The sequence below is a fragment of the Monodon monoceros genome, unplaced genomic scaffold (genome assembly GCF_005190385.1).
Source record: "Monodon monoceros isolate NGI ecotype Baffin Bay Population unplaced genomic scaffold, NGI_Narwhal_1 Super_Scaffold_11, whole genome shotgun sequence".
Classification (NCBI taxonomy): Eukaryota; Metazoa; Chordata; class Mammalia; order Artiodactyla; family Monodontidae; genus Monodon; species Monodon monoceros.
Genome location: NW_021703767.1, coordinates 65,890,113 through 65,909,130, shown reverse-complemented (window position 1 = coordinate 65,909,130; position 19,018 = coordinate 65,890,113). Strand labels below are relative to the sequence as shown.

The window sequence follows — 19,018 nt, the reverse complement described above, 5'->3', positions numbered from 1 at the left end:
TATTATTTTTTTTTTTTGCGGTACATGGGCCTCTCACTGTTGTGGCCTCTCCCATTGCGGAGCACAGGTTCCGGATGTGCAGGCTCAGCGGCCATGGCTCACTGGCCTAGCCGCTCCGCGGCATGTGGGATCTTCCCGGACTGGGGCACGAACCAGTGTCCCCTGCATCGGCAGGTGGACTCTCAACCACTGCGCCACCAGGGAAGCCCTAAAATTATTTTATTTTTCAAAAATTCAGACTTCCCATTACATTTCTGAGCACTCTGATCCTTGTAATTTTTACATTCTAAGATCTCAAAACTTTACCATACTTTTTTACAGTAAGAATTATTAAATCTAGTTAAATATTAAAGTTAGTTACATTAAGTTTGAGATGAGTTGTAGTGACATTATTATTGTATGTTGAACACTGGATTTAGGTTGGGCAGATCTTGCTTTCTTGTGTGTTAGCTATATGGTTGTGGTAAGTCCATTCATTCACTGATTTTCGATTCATTTGAAAGATATAGTTTGAATATTTAATGTGATCAGGACATTATTTGTGTATTTACTTATATTTACAGATTGTGATAAATACTTTGAAGGAAAAGAGCTGGTTACAGTGAGAGGATAATAACAGAGGAAAATTACTTTGTTAGGATGGTCATAGAGTAGGCTTCTCTGAGAAAGTGATATTTAAGCTGAGACCTAAAAGAAAAGGAGTCGGCTAGTGGCCTAGAAAAATACCATTCCAGGCACAGGGAAATATCATGTAAGAGTCCTGTGGAGGCAAAGAGCGTTGTGTATCCAATAAATTGAAAGAAGCCTAGTGTGACCTGATGATGAGAGCAAGTGGAAGAATGGCATGAGGTGAGTATCCAACCAGATTTTGTAGAGTCTTGTATAACATGTTGAACCCTTTCAAGTATTTTAATCAGGGACATGATTTAGACAAGTGTAACACTGAAATGGGAGGTTGAATATAAGGGTCTCTACAGGTTGAAAGAGAGGTCTGGGCTACAGACATAAATTTGAGAACCAACAGCTCTCAAATGTTATTAATAATTTGAATACCATGTAATTAAAGTTCTGGGAATGTGTAAGATAAATTTGGGGAAAGTATAGTGGCAGAAGAGAAAGGAGGTCTAGGACCCAGACCAGAAGACCTCCAGCATTTAGAGGTTTGTAGAGGAGGAAACAGAATAGACAGGAGTCCCTCAACTATAAGCAAGGTTGTTTTTTTTTTTTGCGGGGTGGTGGGGGTTGTTTTGGATGACCAGAGGTTCTGAAATGGAAATAAGGAGCAAGAAGGACATTATTTGAGATGTGTCGAGGAATTGAATCAGCCTCTGTGGGATTTCTGAAAGTAGTGTCCTTGGGGGAAATTATGTTTTCCTTAAGGCCAGCAGATGGGAGTTTGCTGATCAGAGTAAGAATTCAGAGGATATTGTAGAAGGGGAAGTCGAGTTGACTCAGATGAGAAGGATATATAGAGTAGATGGGGGATGAGAGTTAATAGCAAATAAGAGGGGCTTGTATTTCTGGTGAAGACTTAGGTAAACAAGGATATGCGGTGTGATAGATTTAGTCCTTAAAGTTTCTTGTAGGCTGGAGGGATCTATGGCCTTAGTGGTAAAATTTGGACAATTTCAAGTAGTTTGTTGGGGGAGGAACAGGTTTTTGTTGATGTAAATTGGCTTTAGTAGGTTCTAGTTGTACTATGGTGAGGCTCTGGGCTGGTCTGTTCAATTCTTTTATTTATTAAATAGTAATAATACCTCATTGATTGTTTTATGATTTAAATGAACAGTCACAGAGTGGTTCATAAAAGTTGAATCTGAATATGGATAGCCCTTTAGGAAATCTTTTAAATGTACATCATAATGAGTCATGATTTATCCAGCTTATTTTCTTGTCACTCTTTTCTGTATTGAATATAAGAATCAATGCTTAATTGAAAAATAAACATTGGCTATGAGGCACTCAATCCATGTCTTCATAATACTGATTATACTCTATTTTAGAACTAAGGATAAGACATTCAGAAGGTAGGCATTTGCTCTTTTTTTACTTTAGACAGTTCCTTAAGCGTACTTGGATATTTTAGAACCCAGTGATGAAAATGTTAGATTATAATAGTAATACTTCTATGAAAAGAGTATCTTTTTAGAACTTTAAGCAAATTCATCTTTAAAAAATTTACATGCTCAATTATAGAGAATTTGGAAATTACAGAGGTACAAAAAAGAAAATTTGTCTGTATTCTCACTATCCAGAGAAAAACTCCCGTTTACTTTTTGATGTGTTTGTAATATTTTTTTTCAACATTGGGATCACACAGTATATAGCAGTTTGTAACCTGCTTTTTCATGTAATCATGAATATTTCCTTGTAAACTTAAGTATTCTTTGAAAGTTAATTTTAATGGTTGTTTAATCTGTTCACTGGAGCATTATATTTACCTAGTTATTCTCTTATTTTGGAGTATCTAGATTGGTTTCAATTTATTGATATATATATTGCTTCAGTGAATATGAATGTCTACATAAAGCAATCATTCTCTCTCAGTTTATGATTACTTTTTTTAATGTTTATGTTCTTTATTTCTTTATTTATTTTTGGCTGCATTGGGTCTTCGTTGCTGTGCACAGGCTTTCTCTAGTTGTGGCAAGCGGGGGCTACTCTTCCATGTGGTACACGGGCTTCTCACTGTGGTGTCTTCTCATTGCAGAGCACGGGCTCTAGGCGCATGGGCTCAGTAGTTGTGGCGCACAGGCCTAGTTGCACAGCATGTGGGATCTTCCAGGATCAGGGATTGAACCCGTGTCCCCTGCATTGGCAGGTGGATTTTTAACCACTGCGCCACCAGGGAAGTCCTTCTGATTATTTTTTTCCCCACCATATTCCTAGAAAGGGAAATACTGAGTCAAAGGGTAGGGTTTTGTTGTTGTTTGTCATTGTTGATGCTTTTAAGGAAAAATATACTTAATACAGGATTTCATATTTAAGAATCTGTATACATATGTGTATATATTTGTGGGTATGACATTATTTATTGTGCAGTTCCAACAGTGGTTGGTTTGTTTATGGATTTGGAGACCCCCTTGCAATAACAGATTCTACAGGGTCTCTTTGGCTCAAATGTTGAGACTACTACTGGAGATTATATTATATATAAACCTTCACTTCTCTCTCACACCTTATCTTTCACTGCTCTTACTCCAGCAGATACCTTCGCATTGCCCCTAACAAATACTCCTTCTTCATTAAGTGAACTTTTTTCTAACATTCTTGCTTGATATTTGGGAACAATTTTAAGACTTTTTAACAGTTTTAAGATATTAATTCTCGAACACTGGGAGTGAAAGCGTAAATTGATAAAACCTCTAGAACTCAGTAAGAGCTAATTGTGTTTGAGGATGCCTAGTTTTATTGTATCCTTGTTAACCTCGAGTGTTTACTTTTTATTTTTTAATATTTGCTAATTTGCTGGGTATAAATGATAGCTATATTTGGGGGTAGGAGGAGTGACTGAAATAGTAACTTCTTTATTTCCCAGCCTGTAACTGAATAAAAATTGGAAGGTGAGAATTAGGTTCTAAAACCTAGTGTTTGAAATTTATCCTCTTCATCTGGCTGCCATGAAATCATATACTTTAAGACCCAGAAAGGATCTAAAAGCTCATATTTATTCACTCCTTTCAGTTTACAGATAGGGAAAGTGAGGTTTAGAAAGGAGCTTCCTTGACTTTGCCAAAGTCATAAACCAGACAGTGGTACAAAAAAGCTGGCTTGTTTTTTCATAGCTAGTCTGTTGGCTTTTCAGCAAACGTCCCCTGCCCCCCCCCCCCCCTTGTAGGTGACTAATTTTTTTTCTGTTTGGATGCCTGATAGAATCTATTTTATCCTTTAGTTTAACCAGGATATTTCAACCATTCTGAGTCAGTTCTTTCTGGTATACACCATAACTTTTTGTCCTGCAGATGTAGTTTGCTCAATTTCAAGGAAATTTGTATCTTTGAATACTTTTTCTACTCATGTGTTGGAATCCATTCTTGGAACAATAATCATTTTTGTTCTCCACATTTATTATCTTCTCAAGAATTACTTTAATCTCTTCATTGATTCCCTCTGCATTACTATGATTTCCTTTCCCCCTTGCATTAATTTTTCACCAAGTCTCTTCTGTTCTTTGCTGTTTCTAGTTTATTAGATCTATGGTTGTTTTGCTAAGCTAAGGAACAAATTAAGAACTGTGGTAGGCTGAAAAATGAGCCCCCCAAAGATATCCATGTCAAACTTTAGCAACCTCTGAATGTTACCTTATTTGGAAAAAGGGTTTTTGCAGATTGCAGGTAAATTAAGGATCTTGAAATGAGATCATCCTAGATTATCCTGGTAGGATCTAAGTCCAACTGACAGATGTCCTTATGAGATACACAGAAGAGAGCAGACACACAGAGGAGGAGGCTGTGTGACCATGGAGACAGAGATTTGGAATGATGTGTCCACAAGGCCACAATGCAAGTAACGTGGACAGCTACCAGAAGCTAGAAGATGCAAGGGATGTGTTCTCTCCTACAGCCTACAGAGGGAGTGCGGCCATGCTGACAGCTTGATTTCAGACTTTTGGTCTCCAGGACTGTGAGAATAATTTCTGTTCTCTTAAGCAGCCCAGTTTTTGGTAATTTGTTACTGCAGCCACAGGAAACTAATAAAAGGACCAAAATAATTTTTCTTTTTAATCTTTCTGTTGTTTTATGACCTTATCTTTGGACTCTTGTTTTAATTACTTTCTTTTTAAGTTCTCACTATTGGAAGGAATTTTTTTCCTGTTCTTCCAGATAAGTGTTTGATTTGGCTTTTGCATGTTTTTCCTGTAGTGTGTTTGTGTCAGTTTTTTTCAACTTTCTTATGGTTAAATTGGGCAGCTCTTTCCAGATCTTTTGTTTTGATACAATGTCTATCAGTGAATTCTTTCTTTTTCACCTTAGTTTGGATATCTTTGTCTTCTACTAATGTGGCCATTGTTTTTCAACCACTCTTCTGTAGCCTGAGGGGTATAGTAGGTAAAGAAGTCTATTAGCCAGTGTTATCCTTTCTGAGCATTTTTTCTACCACTAAGCTGTGGGTACATTCTGTTTTTGTGGGCTTCTGTTTTTTCCCTCAATTTAGTATAATCTTGAAGACATTGGCCTTTTCAGCTTTTGCTGAGGTTCACCTGTGGTGTGTAAGGGGCTTTCGGGGGTAAAAAAATTAGCTGCGGACTTTTCCTGGACCCTCCCTCCCCTACCTTGCCACTCCCAACTCCATAGCTGCCTATGGCATTTTCATGTTCTACTTTTTACCATATTGAGGAGTATCATAGAGAGTTCTCAGTACGTTGTCTCTTCACCATTTTCCTTCAGAATTGCTTTTAGAAGTATGAGCAGTGTTAGGAACCATGCCGTAGTGTATTATTTTCACTGATGGTCATTGTTTTTCTAGAGGTAGCCTGCCAAAATGTCTAATTTTATAAATAATCTGATTAATTAGAAACCATCCATCTCTCAGTGACATCAGTTTCATTTAAAGTATCTGATAGCTAAAGTAGTTAAACTACCTGTTTTTGCTGTAAAGCCAAAGTTGGGGAGATAGTGGATCTATTCTTCAAATAACCATTTCTGAGTTGCAGTGAATATATACTGAGGTATCAGACAAGAAGTCATTTAATTCAATCTAGTGATACTGAAATGGTTTACAAACCTGCATAGTAATACAGCTCCTGGCCTCTTCTCCAATCCCCTGCCTCCATTCTTTTTTGCTCACTTTGCTCTAACCACGCTGCCTTGGGCTTTGGGTGCCCCCACTTTTAGAGAGTATGTATTTTCATACTGTAAAATTCACTCATTTAAATGGTACAATTCATTTATCTTTAGTTTGTTTACAGGGTTGTGCAATCATCACCACAATCTAATATTAGAACATTTCCCTCATCTCCCAAAGAAATCTCTAACCCATTAGCAATCACTCCCTGTCTTCTCCCCCACGCCCCTCCCCAACCCTAGGCAACCACTAATTTACCTTCTGTCTCTGTAGATTTGCTTATTCTGGACATCTCATGTAAACAGGATCATGCAATATATTGTCTTTGTGACTGACTACCCTTCTTTTAGTCCCCTATTTTCCTGAACTCCTTCAATGTCTTTCTTTTAACATGCTTTTATTATCTTTTCCCATCCTGTTGTCCCTCCCCCCTTCACACTTCTTCAAATTTCAACCAAAATATATCACTCTCTCTAGGTGACCCAACCCTAATTAGGTTCTAGGTCCTCCATTATGGGCTTCCTTGAATCCTGTAGTTCTCTTTTACATACTCTTACCTCAGTTGTTATATAACTGGAAAATTATTTGTATAAATAATCTTTGCTTTTCTCACTAGGCTCTAGGTCCATGAAAGCAAGGAGTTTGTTGTTTGTTGTTGATTTTCCACTGTCTAGTCTAGGAAGAAATAACTACTTGGATGAATACATTCAGGTGCTCAACCCAGTGGGAGGGGGGAAGTTTTTAGAGAAGAGAGGGAGGGTATTAATTGTGTGTATTAACTCTCAATGTAACAACACTACTCATAGTTGAAAACATAAGCTGAAAAATTAGAAAATTAGTGGTAAATTAGGCTTTATGTACATGTGTTGGACATAAGCATTGTCTTTTACACTCTCCCAGAAATATGACTTGAGAAAATCTGTCACTAAAGGAAAGCTTAAGATGTTAGTGCCAGGTTAATTTCTGGAGTCCATTTATGTTGTTGACTAGATTATGTGGAATATTTATCCTACCCAAGAAGTGGAATAGCCCAACTAAAATATTCTCTCTTTTTAAAATTTGGAATCAAACATTTCAGGTTTCCAAGGACATTTGTAAATTATGGGTTCTGTTGTCTCCTTGGGACACAGTTTATTGCAGGAGCATGTTGCTTCACTTGCTTTGATGGATATATTTATGAATTTGTCAAGGTTCAACTGCTGTTATTGGTCTCTGAAGTCCACTATTTCTTCTCTATTTGTTATAGTACCTGGATTGTTTGGTACATTTGTTCTTTTCTCCCTTAATGTTTATTTGCTCCTTTTTGGATAATGCAGGAGCCTGGGACAAAGGTATGTGACTATGGGTTGTGTGTATGGGGGTCTCAAAAATAGGGGGAAATAGTATATTTCTCCTTGATGAGATTTAAAGTAACATTTTAAGAGTAATAGTTCACATGGCTTTCTGTTGACCTTGTTGATCTACAAGATCATAAGTTGCACGAGACTGTTTACCAAATCAAATCTCTGAAGCCTTAAACTCTGTCTCTACCGTTAAGCTATTCTGTGGGTTCGTAGTTTCATTTTTTTATAATGGAAACTGGTGAGAAGGTATGATGGTGCTACAGATACTTACTTTATAATTAACTTTTATTACAGTGTATTTCATCTGTGAAGCATGAATGTGCACAGAATGGAGGGCTGTATTGGATGGAGTCTTGAAGGGAATCAACTCAGAAATGTCTTCATTGCAGTCTTGGTCCTGTTATTTGTATATATTTGCACCAGAATGTTTTTAAAAAGATTTTTGGAACTTCGTTTCTTGTTAAAGTTAATTTCATAATCTGGGCAGCCAGTGGTACCTTTTCCTGTTTGGCCTTTTCTTAGAAGCAGATTGATATATTAGTAACGGAGTCGTCACTTGGAGTTAGAATAGCTGTTTTAATGTGGCCCCTCTTAATAATTAGTTAGTGATTTCCAATGAGTCTCTTAACTTCCTGGAGTCTCAGTTTCCTCATCTGTGAAGTGGAAGTAATTTCATGAACTTCACAGGATTATTAAGATTAAGTAAGGTATTATGTAAAAATAATTAGTAAGGTATCTGGCTCTATTATGTTACAGGAAATACTGAACCCAGATTTTGAATAAATATTGAATCCAGATTTCATTAATAAATAAATAACTAAATTCTCTTTGAACAGAAAACTCCATGAAGGAAGGGTTCTTGTTTATCTTAGTCATTTTTGGGACCCCAGTTCTTAGCACAATACCTATTTAGTACACAGAGAATGCTCATGTTTTTAAAAATAAATTTATTTATTTTTGGCTGCGTTGGGTCTTCGTTGCTGCGCACAGGCTTCTCTCTAGTTGCGGCGAGTGGGGGCTACTCTTCGTTGTGGTGCATGGGCTTCTCATTGCGGTGGCCTCTCTTGTTGCGGAGCACGGGCTCTAGGCGCTTGGGCTTCAGTAGATGTGGCATGTGGGCTCTAGAGTGCAGGCTCAGTAGTTGTGGCACATGGGCTTAGTTGCTCCGTGGCATGTGGGATCTTCCTGGACCAGGGCTCGAACTCATGTCCCCTGCGTTGGCAAGCAGATTCTTAACCACTGTGCCACCAGGGAAGCCCCAATAATGCTTATTAAGCATGTGAAGAATTAATCAGTAACAATGTATGTGAACCAAAAAGTCAACTGCATCTTCTTTTTCTGTTCTCAAGATTTTTGAAACTTTCTGCAGTTAGCCTACTGTGTGCCATTAATGTGAGAGAATACTTACAAACTAGAAAGGTTGTATGTAACACAAACACATATGAGAATTAATATTTTATAAAGCCACACACAGATGATTTATTAAAATACAAGTACTTGAAGTATAGGATTGCATTTCTGTCTCTCTCGTTCTCATTTTAAATGGTACTCACTTTCCCATTGACTTTAGAGTATGTGTTCCAGTGCTTCTGTAGATTGTGGGGGTATGGTATAAAAAAGGAACTTAGCCAGCAGTCACTGTTAATAGGCTTACGCTGGTCCTGTCCTGGTTTATCATTGGATCATGTAGGTAACAGTAGGAGATGACAGAGACCATCTGAAAAGGCAAGGTTAGCAAGGTAGGTGTTTCCCAAGGACGAGAGTTCTTTTTCTTTAAGTCCTCTTAGGCTTCTTACATTATAAGTTATGAGTCAGCAGTGTGAGAATTACTCTACCCTGGCATGGGGGTGGCCCAGCATGCTCTTCTGTGACCCACTAGTAAGAGGATCAGCCATACTTCTTAGGCAGTGGCAATTGAAGCCAACTCTTATTATAGTCCCACTGTGAGTGTAAGACTGTGTCATTTCAATGCTCTTTATTTAACAGAGCCCAGTTAGCTTCTCTTGTAGCAGAGCTTTGTGAGGAGAAATGCAGAGTGGACTCTGCTTTGTGAATTGACCCAGTTGATCTGTCATTACTCTTCCTCCATGGAGAGATGGGCCTGGGACTTGTCCTATTTAAATGGCATTGCTCTGTTCTCTAAAGTCCATTTTTGTGGGCAGAGTACTGGGGGATGTTGTCAGCTTTTGGAGGAAGGAAGAAAGGGGTAAATATGAAAACCAATATGGATTTGATTCCAAAGGATTAGAATCAGTTGGGACAATGCTATTTAATATATTTTTCTCTTAGGCATATTTATTAACTATAAACGTAGTGTTATTACTCATGTAGTTATAAATGTAAACTAAAAATTAACCACTATTTGAAAGTGTATGGTGTTCCTTATGGAAATGGAATTGACAGAACTCTTATTACCTGGTTATTTTATTTTTCATAGTTAAAGAGATTCTTGTAAAGTTCTTAGGAGGTACCCTATCTCATTTACACTTTAACAGTTTAACAAGTTAAACTGTAACATTTTATGTTTATTTTCCTCCCAGATTATACAGAATAGTCTTAGCCTGTAAACAGATTGTGTTTTAAAAGTTCATCAGTTGTTTTGGAACTCAGAACATAATTTTTCATTGAAAGTTTTGTAAATGTGAAATAAAAATAATTAGGTTCCCAGGCTGTCCTACAAAAGCCTAACTAAGCCATAATTAGCTCAGATATTTACATACTATAGTGAAAAATAATAGAGAATAATAATATTCTCTATATTATATTATTACTGATAATATAATAATATCATATTATAATATTATTTTAGTAAAACTAAAACCCCCCTAAAAGTTAGTTTTGAAAAATTCTTCCAAATGCTGGTACTACTAGATTGATAAAGGGATTTAATCTGAGGGAGATGAGAAGTAGATAGAGACTATGGGAAACTGACATCTTTCTGGGTACTTTCAGGAGCTTAATAGATGGATGGGATTGGCTTTTTAACTCATGGCTTTACTTTCTCTTGATACTGGTGTAAGAGCAAAAGTGCTATCCTTTTGCTTACCAGCTGTGGTTAAGGTTGCTTTTTTAGTTCTTGAGTGGAATGAAGTGATAGGGAAAAGAAAGGGAGAGAAAGTTTCTTTTGGTAATTACAACTTGAAAACAAACAGACAGAAGGTGAAGTAACCTAGGATGTCTGTTGTCTGAGGTGGATTTAATTGACATAAGAATAATGCAAGTTTAAGGGAGTGCGGGGAGAGTATAACAATGTGAATGATTCCTGTTCTGGGAGAGAGAAGGTGATAATAAGAAAGTGTGTTGAGTTAGACAACCCTGTGTTGGTCAGTAACTGGTGCTGGGTATCTTTGGAAGCTGTTTAGAACTGGGAATGAGGAACAGTGTGCTAATTTGGTATTTATATTTGCACATATTTCAGAGTTGGTTTTTCATGATGTGGGACAACATCTACCACCAAATATTACATAGATTTGGGGGTATTTTTTTAAATAAATTCAATTATTATCATTATTAAGCAAATATGCTGTTATCTTTACATTTATGAAAAGTGAAATATTGTATGTTAATTATGTTAACATGTAATGGGTTTATTTTTCTGTTATTTTTAAATGAATTAATAAATCAGTATTTTTAAAACTTAAAAAAAAAGGGAAATATTGTAATTCAGCCAGATCAACAGGAGATTCCTAAAACTGTGTAATGTAGAGAGATTTAGTCTTCATATTTCTTTTTTGTTTCTTGATTAGAAAAATCATGCTTCCCTGCTTTTTCTGTCCCCAGTAGGTTTCTTATTTAGAATAAACCACACAAACCCCCGCCCCCGCAGACGTGCCCCCACCAAAAAAAAAAGGCAGGAAATGTTTCTTCTGTTCCTGCAAAAGTAGCAGCTGTCGTTAACCAGTGGATTATTATTTTGTTTTGTGATGAATCTGTTCAAGTACTTAAATGTTTGCTATCAGGTCACTGATTTGATTTTCCTCAGAGGAATTCTGACTCTTATTTTACTCATTTTAGATAGCCTTATGTATCAGGTAGCCTTATGTCTCAGGCAAAACGAAGCAATTTTTTACTGAAAGTATTTTTGCAGTTTATATTAAAATGTGTGAGGGGACTTCCCTGGTGGCGCAGTGGTTAAGAATCCGCCAGCCAGTGCAGGGGACACGGCTTCGAGCCCTGGTCCGGGAAGATCCCACGTGTCGTGGAGCAACTAAGCCTGTGTGCCACAACTACTGAAGCCTGCGCGCCTAGAGCCCGTGCTCGGCAACAAGAGAAGCCACCGCAATGAGAAGCCCGGGCACCGCAACGAAGAGCAGCCCCCGCTCGCTGCAAAGCCCGCGTGCAGCAATGAAGACCCAAACGAAGCCACAAATAAATAACTAAATAAATAAAAATTTTAAAAATGTGTGAGGATGCTTAAAATGTGTGGTACTGTTGGCTGAGTTATTTTTATGGATTTATTTTGGAATAGAAATAAATGGCTTGGTTTGCTTCCATTTTTATAGGCATTGGAAAGTGTATTAAACTAGGGAATTGGACGACCTGGGCAATTTTGCTTATCTTTTGAGCTTCAGTTCTACAGTTCATTATTGGTTCTACCTCCCTCATAGGACTGTTGCCTGGATAAAGTGAGGTTATGGGTCTAAACATGTTCATAAACTATCAAGTGCTCCACAAATATGTTATTGGTGAAGATGATGTGTGGTGATCACGGTTGGTCCCAGGGAAAATTGTCAAACCACTGAATTTGTCTTTGCATTTTCTTCTCAGTCTACTGAGTGACCCAGTCCTTTTGAGAGATTACAGAGTCTTGTATCATTTTAGAGGAGGAATTAGAGGTACTTGTTTTAGTGACTTTAAGAATTTTAGCAGATTTCAAAGTTTAGTGGAATCCTATAGGAAGCTGTTCACTTATAAATGAGCAAATATTTTACAGCCTGCTACGTGCATAGGCATAAAATGGGTTACAGCAATAAACGTGTGATGAACTTGATTGTTGCCCTCATGGATTGGATATTAGTTGTTAAATTGTAATTGATAAAGCACATGGGACCAACCTAGAGTAACGAAGTCTTCTGGGAGAAAACAGATCCTGTCCTTCCCATCTTTCCTTTACTGCTGTTTGAAATATAGCATAAAATTTCAGGTTAATAACTTCTTTAAAATGCATATAAAAACGCTTGTAAATTTGTATGCTGTGCTATTGGAAAAGCAGTTTGGATTTAGGGGTGGAGATAACTTTGGTGCGTAGTTCAGGAGAAAGCAAGACTGAGTCAGGGTTTTGGGTTGTCAGAAGGTAATATTGAGCATCGAGGGCATGTGTGTCAGGCCAAGAACAGACGTAATCCATTAAAAAGAAATTATAGAGTGCTGATTTTAATATTACGCTCACTAAAGACTAGAATAAATTATATCAGCTTTGTGAGAGCTATTTTTTGGCTTTCTTCTGGATTCACAGCTGTTCAATACTGAAGTTGCCAGAAGTGTGATCACTGCTCAGTGAGTCATTGTGTTTTTTAAAGTAATTATTTGTCTCTTTAGTCTAAGTGTTTACCATTTACTCTTCCCACCCATGTATGGTATACTGTTTCTTTGGTAATATGGTAAACTTCCTCATTAAGAAAGATTTTAATGTATTTGTCTACTTTCTCCCTGCCCCAAATTGGTCAGTTTTTGTAAGTCAAGCAGATAAGCATGTTTAAGACTAAAGATTCTAATGTTAATTCCTAAAAGCCAAAGCTCTTTAGACACATGCTGCAAGCCTTTTAGACTTCCATGGGAAATAAACCTGTTTCTAGAATATTGATACATCCTGATACTGTTTCAAGTGAAGGCTTAAGACCAAGTAAAATGTTTATTAATTTTGGGTTTGGTTTGATTTTATTCCAGTTCACTTGAGTTAGAAAAAAGGAAAAAATGTGCTTGATTCCAGTTCATGGTTCATAAGTAAAATAATATTTAAATTCAGACTGTTGAAAATTAGCATGGTTCATTCTGGTTTTTGGTTTAAAGTAAAATTTGGGTTTTAAGAGAAGATTTAAAATTTGAGTAAATTAAAATTAGTTCAAAAGGAGTATAGATAACTTGAAGTAAGAGTTTTGCATCAGAATCTTCTGTAAAATATTTAAAATTTTCAGTTTTGCTGAAAATAGAAAGTTGATTTTAGGACCTTGACCCCTGTGTGTTATTTTCATGGCATAGTCTTAAGCAAAGTAGTGTAGTAGGGTACAGGTTTTAGAGTAAATGGATAGGTCTGAATCCTGTGGGTACACTTTATTGAAGGGGTTACTTTGGGCAAATTACCAATGAACCTTTCAAACATCCTAGTTTCTCCCATTTGTTAAATGATTATCTGAGTACATCACAAAGTTGTACGAATTAAATGGTATTATGGTTCTTTCTCACAATATGGTAGCTAGGGACTTCCCTGGTGGCACAGTGGTTAAGAATCCCCCTGCCGGGCTCCCCTGGTGGCGCAGTGGTTGAGAGTCCGCCTGCCGATGCAGGGGACACATATTCGAGCCCTGGTCCAGGAAGATCCCAGATGCCGCGGAGCAACTAAGTGCGTGCGCCACAACTGAGTCTGCACTCTAGAGCCCGCGAGCCACAGCTACTGAAGCCCGCATGCCTAGAGCCGGTGCTGTGCAACAAGAGAAGCCACCGCAATGAGAAGCCCGCGCACCATGCTGAAGAGTAGCCCCCACTCGCCGCAACTAGTGAAAGCCGTGCTCAGCAACAAACACCCAACTCAGCCAAAAAAAAAAAAAAAAAAAATACAGTTTCGGGCTTCCCTGGTGGCGCAGTGGTTGAGAGTCCGCCTGCCGATGCAGGGGACACGGGTTCGTGCCCCGGTCCGGGAAGATCCCACATGCCGCGGAGCGGCTGGGCCCGTGAGCCATGGCCGCTGAGCCTGCACGTGCAGAGCCTGTGCTCCGCAACGGGAGAGGCCACAACAGTGAGAGGCCCGCGTACCGCAAAAAAAAAAAAAAAAAAAAAAATACAGTTTCTGCCCTACTGCAGATTTACTGAGTCTTTCTAGTGGTGAAATTCTAGAATCTTCATTCTTAGTAAACTCTCCCAGGTGACTCTTACGTCCACTGTGAGTGGTGCTTGCAAACTGTAAAATAGTACTCAAGGAATATACTTATATATGTATTGATGTAAATTGAGCTTCAGACCTCAGAGATGTCCCTTGCCCAGTTCTTATCCATTGCTGCATATTGATGCTCTGAAGAAACCAAAATTACTTGGAAAAGGGTTATGAACAGAGTTATTCTCCTACCTATAAATAGATACACATGTGGCAAATTGTGTTATTTGTTTTGGCTGCTTGTTGTTGCCATGTTTTTAGTAAACCTTCCATTCTGTTTTGCTATTTGTAAGGCTTCTATATACCTTATCCCTAGGGATTTGTATCTGATCAATGGCAAGTACAAGAAGTAAAAACACTGCTGTTTAGCAGGAAGTAGTCATTTCCCAAATCCTAATAATTCTGCTTGAGTGATTTTTATGTAAATTCAAGAGCAGGCATTTGCTGGGCCACCTGCATTGTGCTGAACCCTCTGCTAATAAGTACTAGGGAAATAAATCTAAATGATTTAGGTAATGTCTGGCTTTCCTAAGAGCTCATAGTCAAGTGGGGGGCTCGGACTCTTATATAGAACATTGTGATCAGCACTGTAGTAGGGCATGTACCTGGTGGTAAAAGCATAGCAGAAGAATTTTTTTTTTTCAGTTCCCACTACCAATAATTCTTCAGAGAAACTATAATTTATTGAGCACTCACTATATGGCATGTACTTAAAAAACAAAACAAAACAAAACTGCTTAACCTGTGTTATTTAATCATTACAACAACCCTATGAAGTAGCAGCTATTTACATTTTATAGATACTAAGTGGTAGAATATGTGATTCAAACCTTGGTCTGACTTCAGAGCCCATATTAACACCATTATGCCTCTCTCTAAGGACAAAAATGACTGATTTGTTTTTCTTAAGATTAATTTTATGGTTCTTCAGAATTGATGCTTGTTAATCCCATTGGCATGGTATCTGCCTGTGATTGAAAATGTGGTATTATTGCACTATCGAGGACTTGGGAGTCTTTTCTGTCTCATCTTTATCCTCTATCACCCTATGTTTTCCTTTCATTTCTAGAAGCGATATACAGGAAAACATCTCCAAAAGCCAGCTCATGTATAACATCTGTCCTTTTTTTTTTTTTTTTTTTTGCGGTACGCGGGCCTCTCACTGTTGTGCCCTCTCCCGTTGCGGAGCACAGGCTCCGGACGCGCAGGCTCAGTGGCCATGGCTCACGGGCCCAGCTGCTCCGCGGCATGTGGGATCTTCCTGGACCAGGGCACAGACCCGTGTCCCCTGCATCGGCAGGCGGACTCTCAACCACTGCGCCACCAGGGAAGCCCCTAAAATTTTTTATTGTGCTGTTGACATTAGGGTTGATTTGACTGATTCAGCTGCTTAGTTTGCATTCTCTTTCTTTCTTCATAGTTTTGCTCCAAGTTATGAGAGCAGTTGCATACTCGCTAGAGCTTCCACATCATAGAGTAGAGGCCCTATTTCTTGACAATAATAAGCTTATTTTAGAATTTGTCTAACTCTGATTTTCTGTGGACCTCAGTTCCTTGTTTCTTATTTCTTTTGCTTATTAACTTTTATGTTGTTTTCATGTCTCTAAGCTGTTGTGTTTATTTAGGGGAGGACATCTTGCTTTAATAGAAGTTCCTTAGCCATATACTTAGGATAAAGAGTTGTTTGAAGTTTAATTTAAAAACCTGAAAATTTGACAGTGGTCAGTGTTTCCCCTTCAGACTATCTTAATCATGCCTGAAAATAAGTTTTTTTGGTTCTTTTAAGTAATTTATATAATAATATTTTTCAATAGACTGTTATATTGTTTTTGAACATCCATAAACATAGCTATCTGTTATATCTCTTCATGAGAAACAATAGTCAGAGCTAGTTTCCTTACTAATCCTATTGTTAGGTTGAAAAGCTTCATAAAAATACCTTGTATCCTCCTTGTATCATACCGGGTGTGCTGGTTTCTCTGGGCTTTGTAGACTTTTAATTTTCTGTTATTTCTGCACGGGAGACATTCTTCTGGAGGTAAAGGAAGATTTAATATAGATAGTCGTTGCTGACTTTGTTCAGTTTATTTAGTAGTATGACTTATTAACATCTCTAAAAGCCTCCTAGTTAAAAAGGGTCACAGTTGCTTTTTCTCAGCTCTGAATCATTAAGAAATACTAAAATTAGAATGTCAGTGTCAGATACCTCCTAAATATTTACATATGCCCGGAGTGGCCTTTTGGGTTTTGGATGGATCGATTGTTCTGAGGAGTGACTTCAGAAGACAAAAAAATGTAACCACAAGGTGTTGCTGTGTTTGAGAGACTGAGAACAAGGCTGCACATACCAGTTTGGGATACATATAAGGGGCTTTGTAAAATTGTATTCTATATTTAACAGCCTTCAATTGAAAGTGGTTGTTCTGTTGCATACCACCTTTCCATTGCTTTATGAGGAGTCTTTTGTGGTTTATATATTTAAGATTTATCCACTGTGCTAAAGAATAGGGGATTTAATTCTATGTTCTAATCAGAATAGGAAATTCATACCACCTGAGTGAATTTTAATTGTAATAGAGGATCCCAGGAGTTCTCTGGCCAGAAGAGAGTTCCTGAAACTGAGCTGTTCCCACTGCTTTGCTGTTGTTGCTCCTGAGAGACAGTGGCATTTTTTAGGGACCAATTTTATTGTAGTTGGTGTGAAGCTCATGATACCATGCATTCTGGGAAATTCAATATTGGGCAAAGTGGTGACTTTTTATTTTTTAATGAGACATGTCTGTTATGAATTCTAGCTTTTCATGAGGATTTTGGTTTCTTGGTAGCAGTGTTTAAAATGCTGCTCTGTTGTTAAGATCCAAAGTTACACAGTTTCTAGTAGCAAAAGTTAAATTGTTTGAACATCACAGAATCAATTGTTTTACATTTTTGTTTTCCATATGCTTTTGCTTTGGGATAACTTTCAAACTCTAATGTCGCCAAAGTATCTTTGGAAAAAGCTCTTTAGCTATTAATAAATGAATAATTGAGGACTGAAAACTACAAAAGATTATTCATGTATTCTCTTACTATTATTCTGGAACTGACCTTTTTTACATCACATTTTCAGAAACACCTGCTTCTTGCGGGGGGGTGTGGGTAACGGTATATGAAGTCGGTCTTTCAGCTGTAGTAGGAAGGTTGTAAAATAATGGCAGAGGCAGCCTGACGTGAATGAAGAGTTCTTTTACTTAAAGCTTTATGATATTGGACAAGTTAATCTCTCTTACTTTCCTTATTTGCATAGTAAACATGGCCCTCCATTTAAGTATTAGAGTCGATGAAACAATCGGAAAGTTCTTTTGTACAGTGAAATTTTATACAGCTGTTATTTTATTGCTGAGTCAGCAAATTGCAGTGCCAAATGGTGACATGCTTTTCCTTGGCACACTAGCTGCTGACTGTCCCATGCATTACTAATGCTCATACCAAGTCACCGCCGGTGTTACCTTGCCATTCTTTACAGCTCTGCTATTTCAGATCTCTGATGGAGCAGTCTGAAGAGCTTGGTGATTTCTGAATAAAAATTCCAGGATGCTTAGGCACAAAGAGCCATTGTTCCTTGTATACCCAGGATTTCCTACTAGTGGGAGAATATAGTCTGTAAGAGTTCTCAGCAGTTTCTCTAACTGCTCAAAAGAGAACAGAGTAAACCTTTTAATTTTTACTAAGATAGTGAGCAGAGGTTTTTGTTGTTGTTGTTTGGTTTGGTATCTAGGGTTAAATATTACATTATTTTTCTTCTATGAGGTTAGTATGAATTCAGTGAGCATCTTAAAAATAAAATTGCTATAATGGAAGAGTAAGAGAGAGAAGAAAAAGAAGTGAAGTTTAGTCAGTGAGCCTAAGGACTTACATTGTACTGAGAATTGGTTTTAGATTTGTCAGGAAAGAGAGAACAAGCACGAAGTCATAATTGCTACTTCACAAAGATCGTAGTCCCTAGAATCTTTGTGTATTCTGAAATCACTAAAAGAACAATTTAAAGCTTCTTAAAATTAAGTGCTAGGTAGTATAGAATGGTTTAGAATAGTTTAAGAATTCCAAGATATGAACTGTGCTTAGTCAAGAAGGAGGTGGCTCTTGAGCTTGAATTGAAGAGTCTTTGGATTGTTACTGGCAAGGAGGGAAGGCAGAAGAGGTAAGGAGATGGTCATGAGTGGGCAGAGACCCCAGAGCTGGAGAGCTAGTTATGAATGAGGCTCAGTTTGAATGGGTTTGATTTTTCCTTTAAGTTTTGCATCTCTTACCCCCAAATTTAACATTCCCCTATTTCTTTTACCCATCAGACCTTTCTTGGAAAGGCATCATTATTTTCTGAAGAAGAAATAAGACACGGAGAAGCAAAAACTCAAAGCCTTACCTTCCTAAAGGGAGAGTGGTCTGAATAGAGTCAGCATATTTAGACTTTTTCAATTGCACTTATCTTATTTTCAAGTAAAATAAGAAAGCCCTGAGGAAAGAATTAGGGCCTTTAGAGTTGGACAGATAAGGATTCTTTGGTGGGTCCATCATTCGCCTTTTGACTGAACAAATGTAACATTCTTCTCATTATGTTTAATATAGGAACAGTTCTGTCTACTTCATGGGGTTGTTTTCATTAAATGAAGTCATATATATAAACTAAGCATGGTGTCTGGTCTATGGAATGACTGAATAAATGGTGGTTAAAATAATTACTTATAATTGAAACAGTTGAAGTAATACTATGTGATAAACTAAGATGAGCATTTAAAAATAATTTGTAGCAAAGAATATAGTTTAC

At 37.6% G+C, this 19,018-nt stretch overlaps 1 protein-coding gene across 2 annotated transcripts in view; it reads left to right on the top strand.

Moving 5' to 3' along the window:
* The window catches only part of GSK3B (glycogen synthase kinase 3 beta), a 197,517-nt gene that overhangs the window by 49,966 nt on the left and 128,533 nt on the right, over window positions 1-19,018 (top strand). The window lies entirely within an intron of this gene.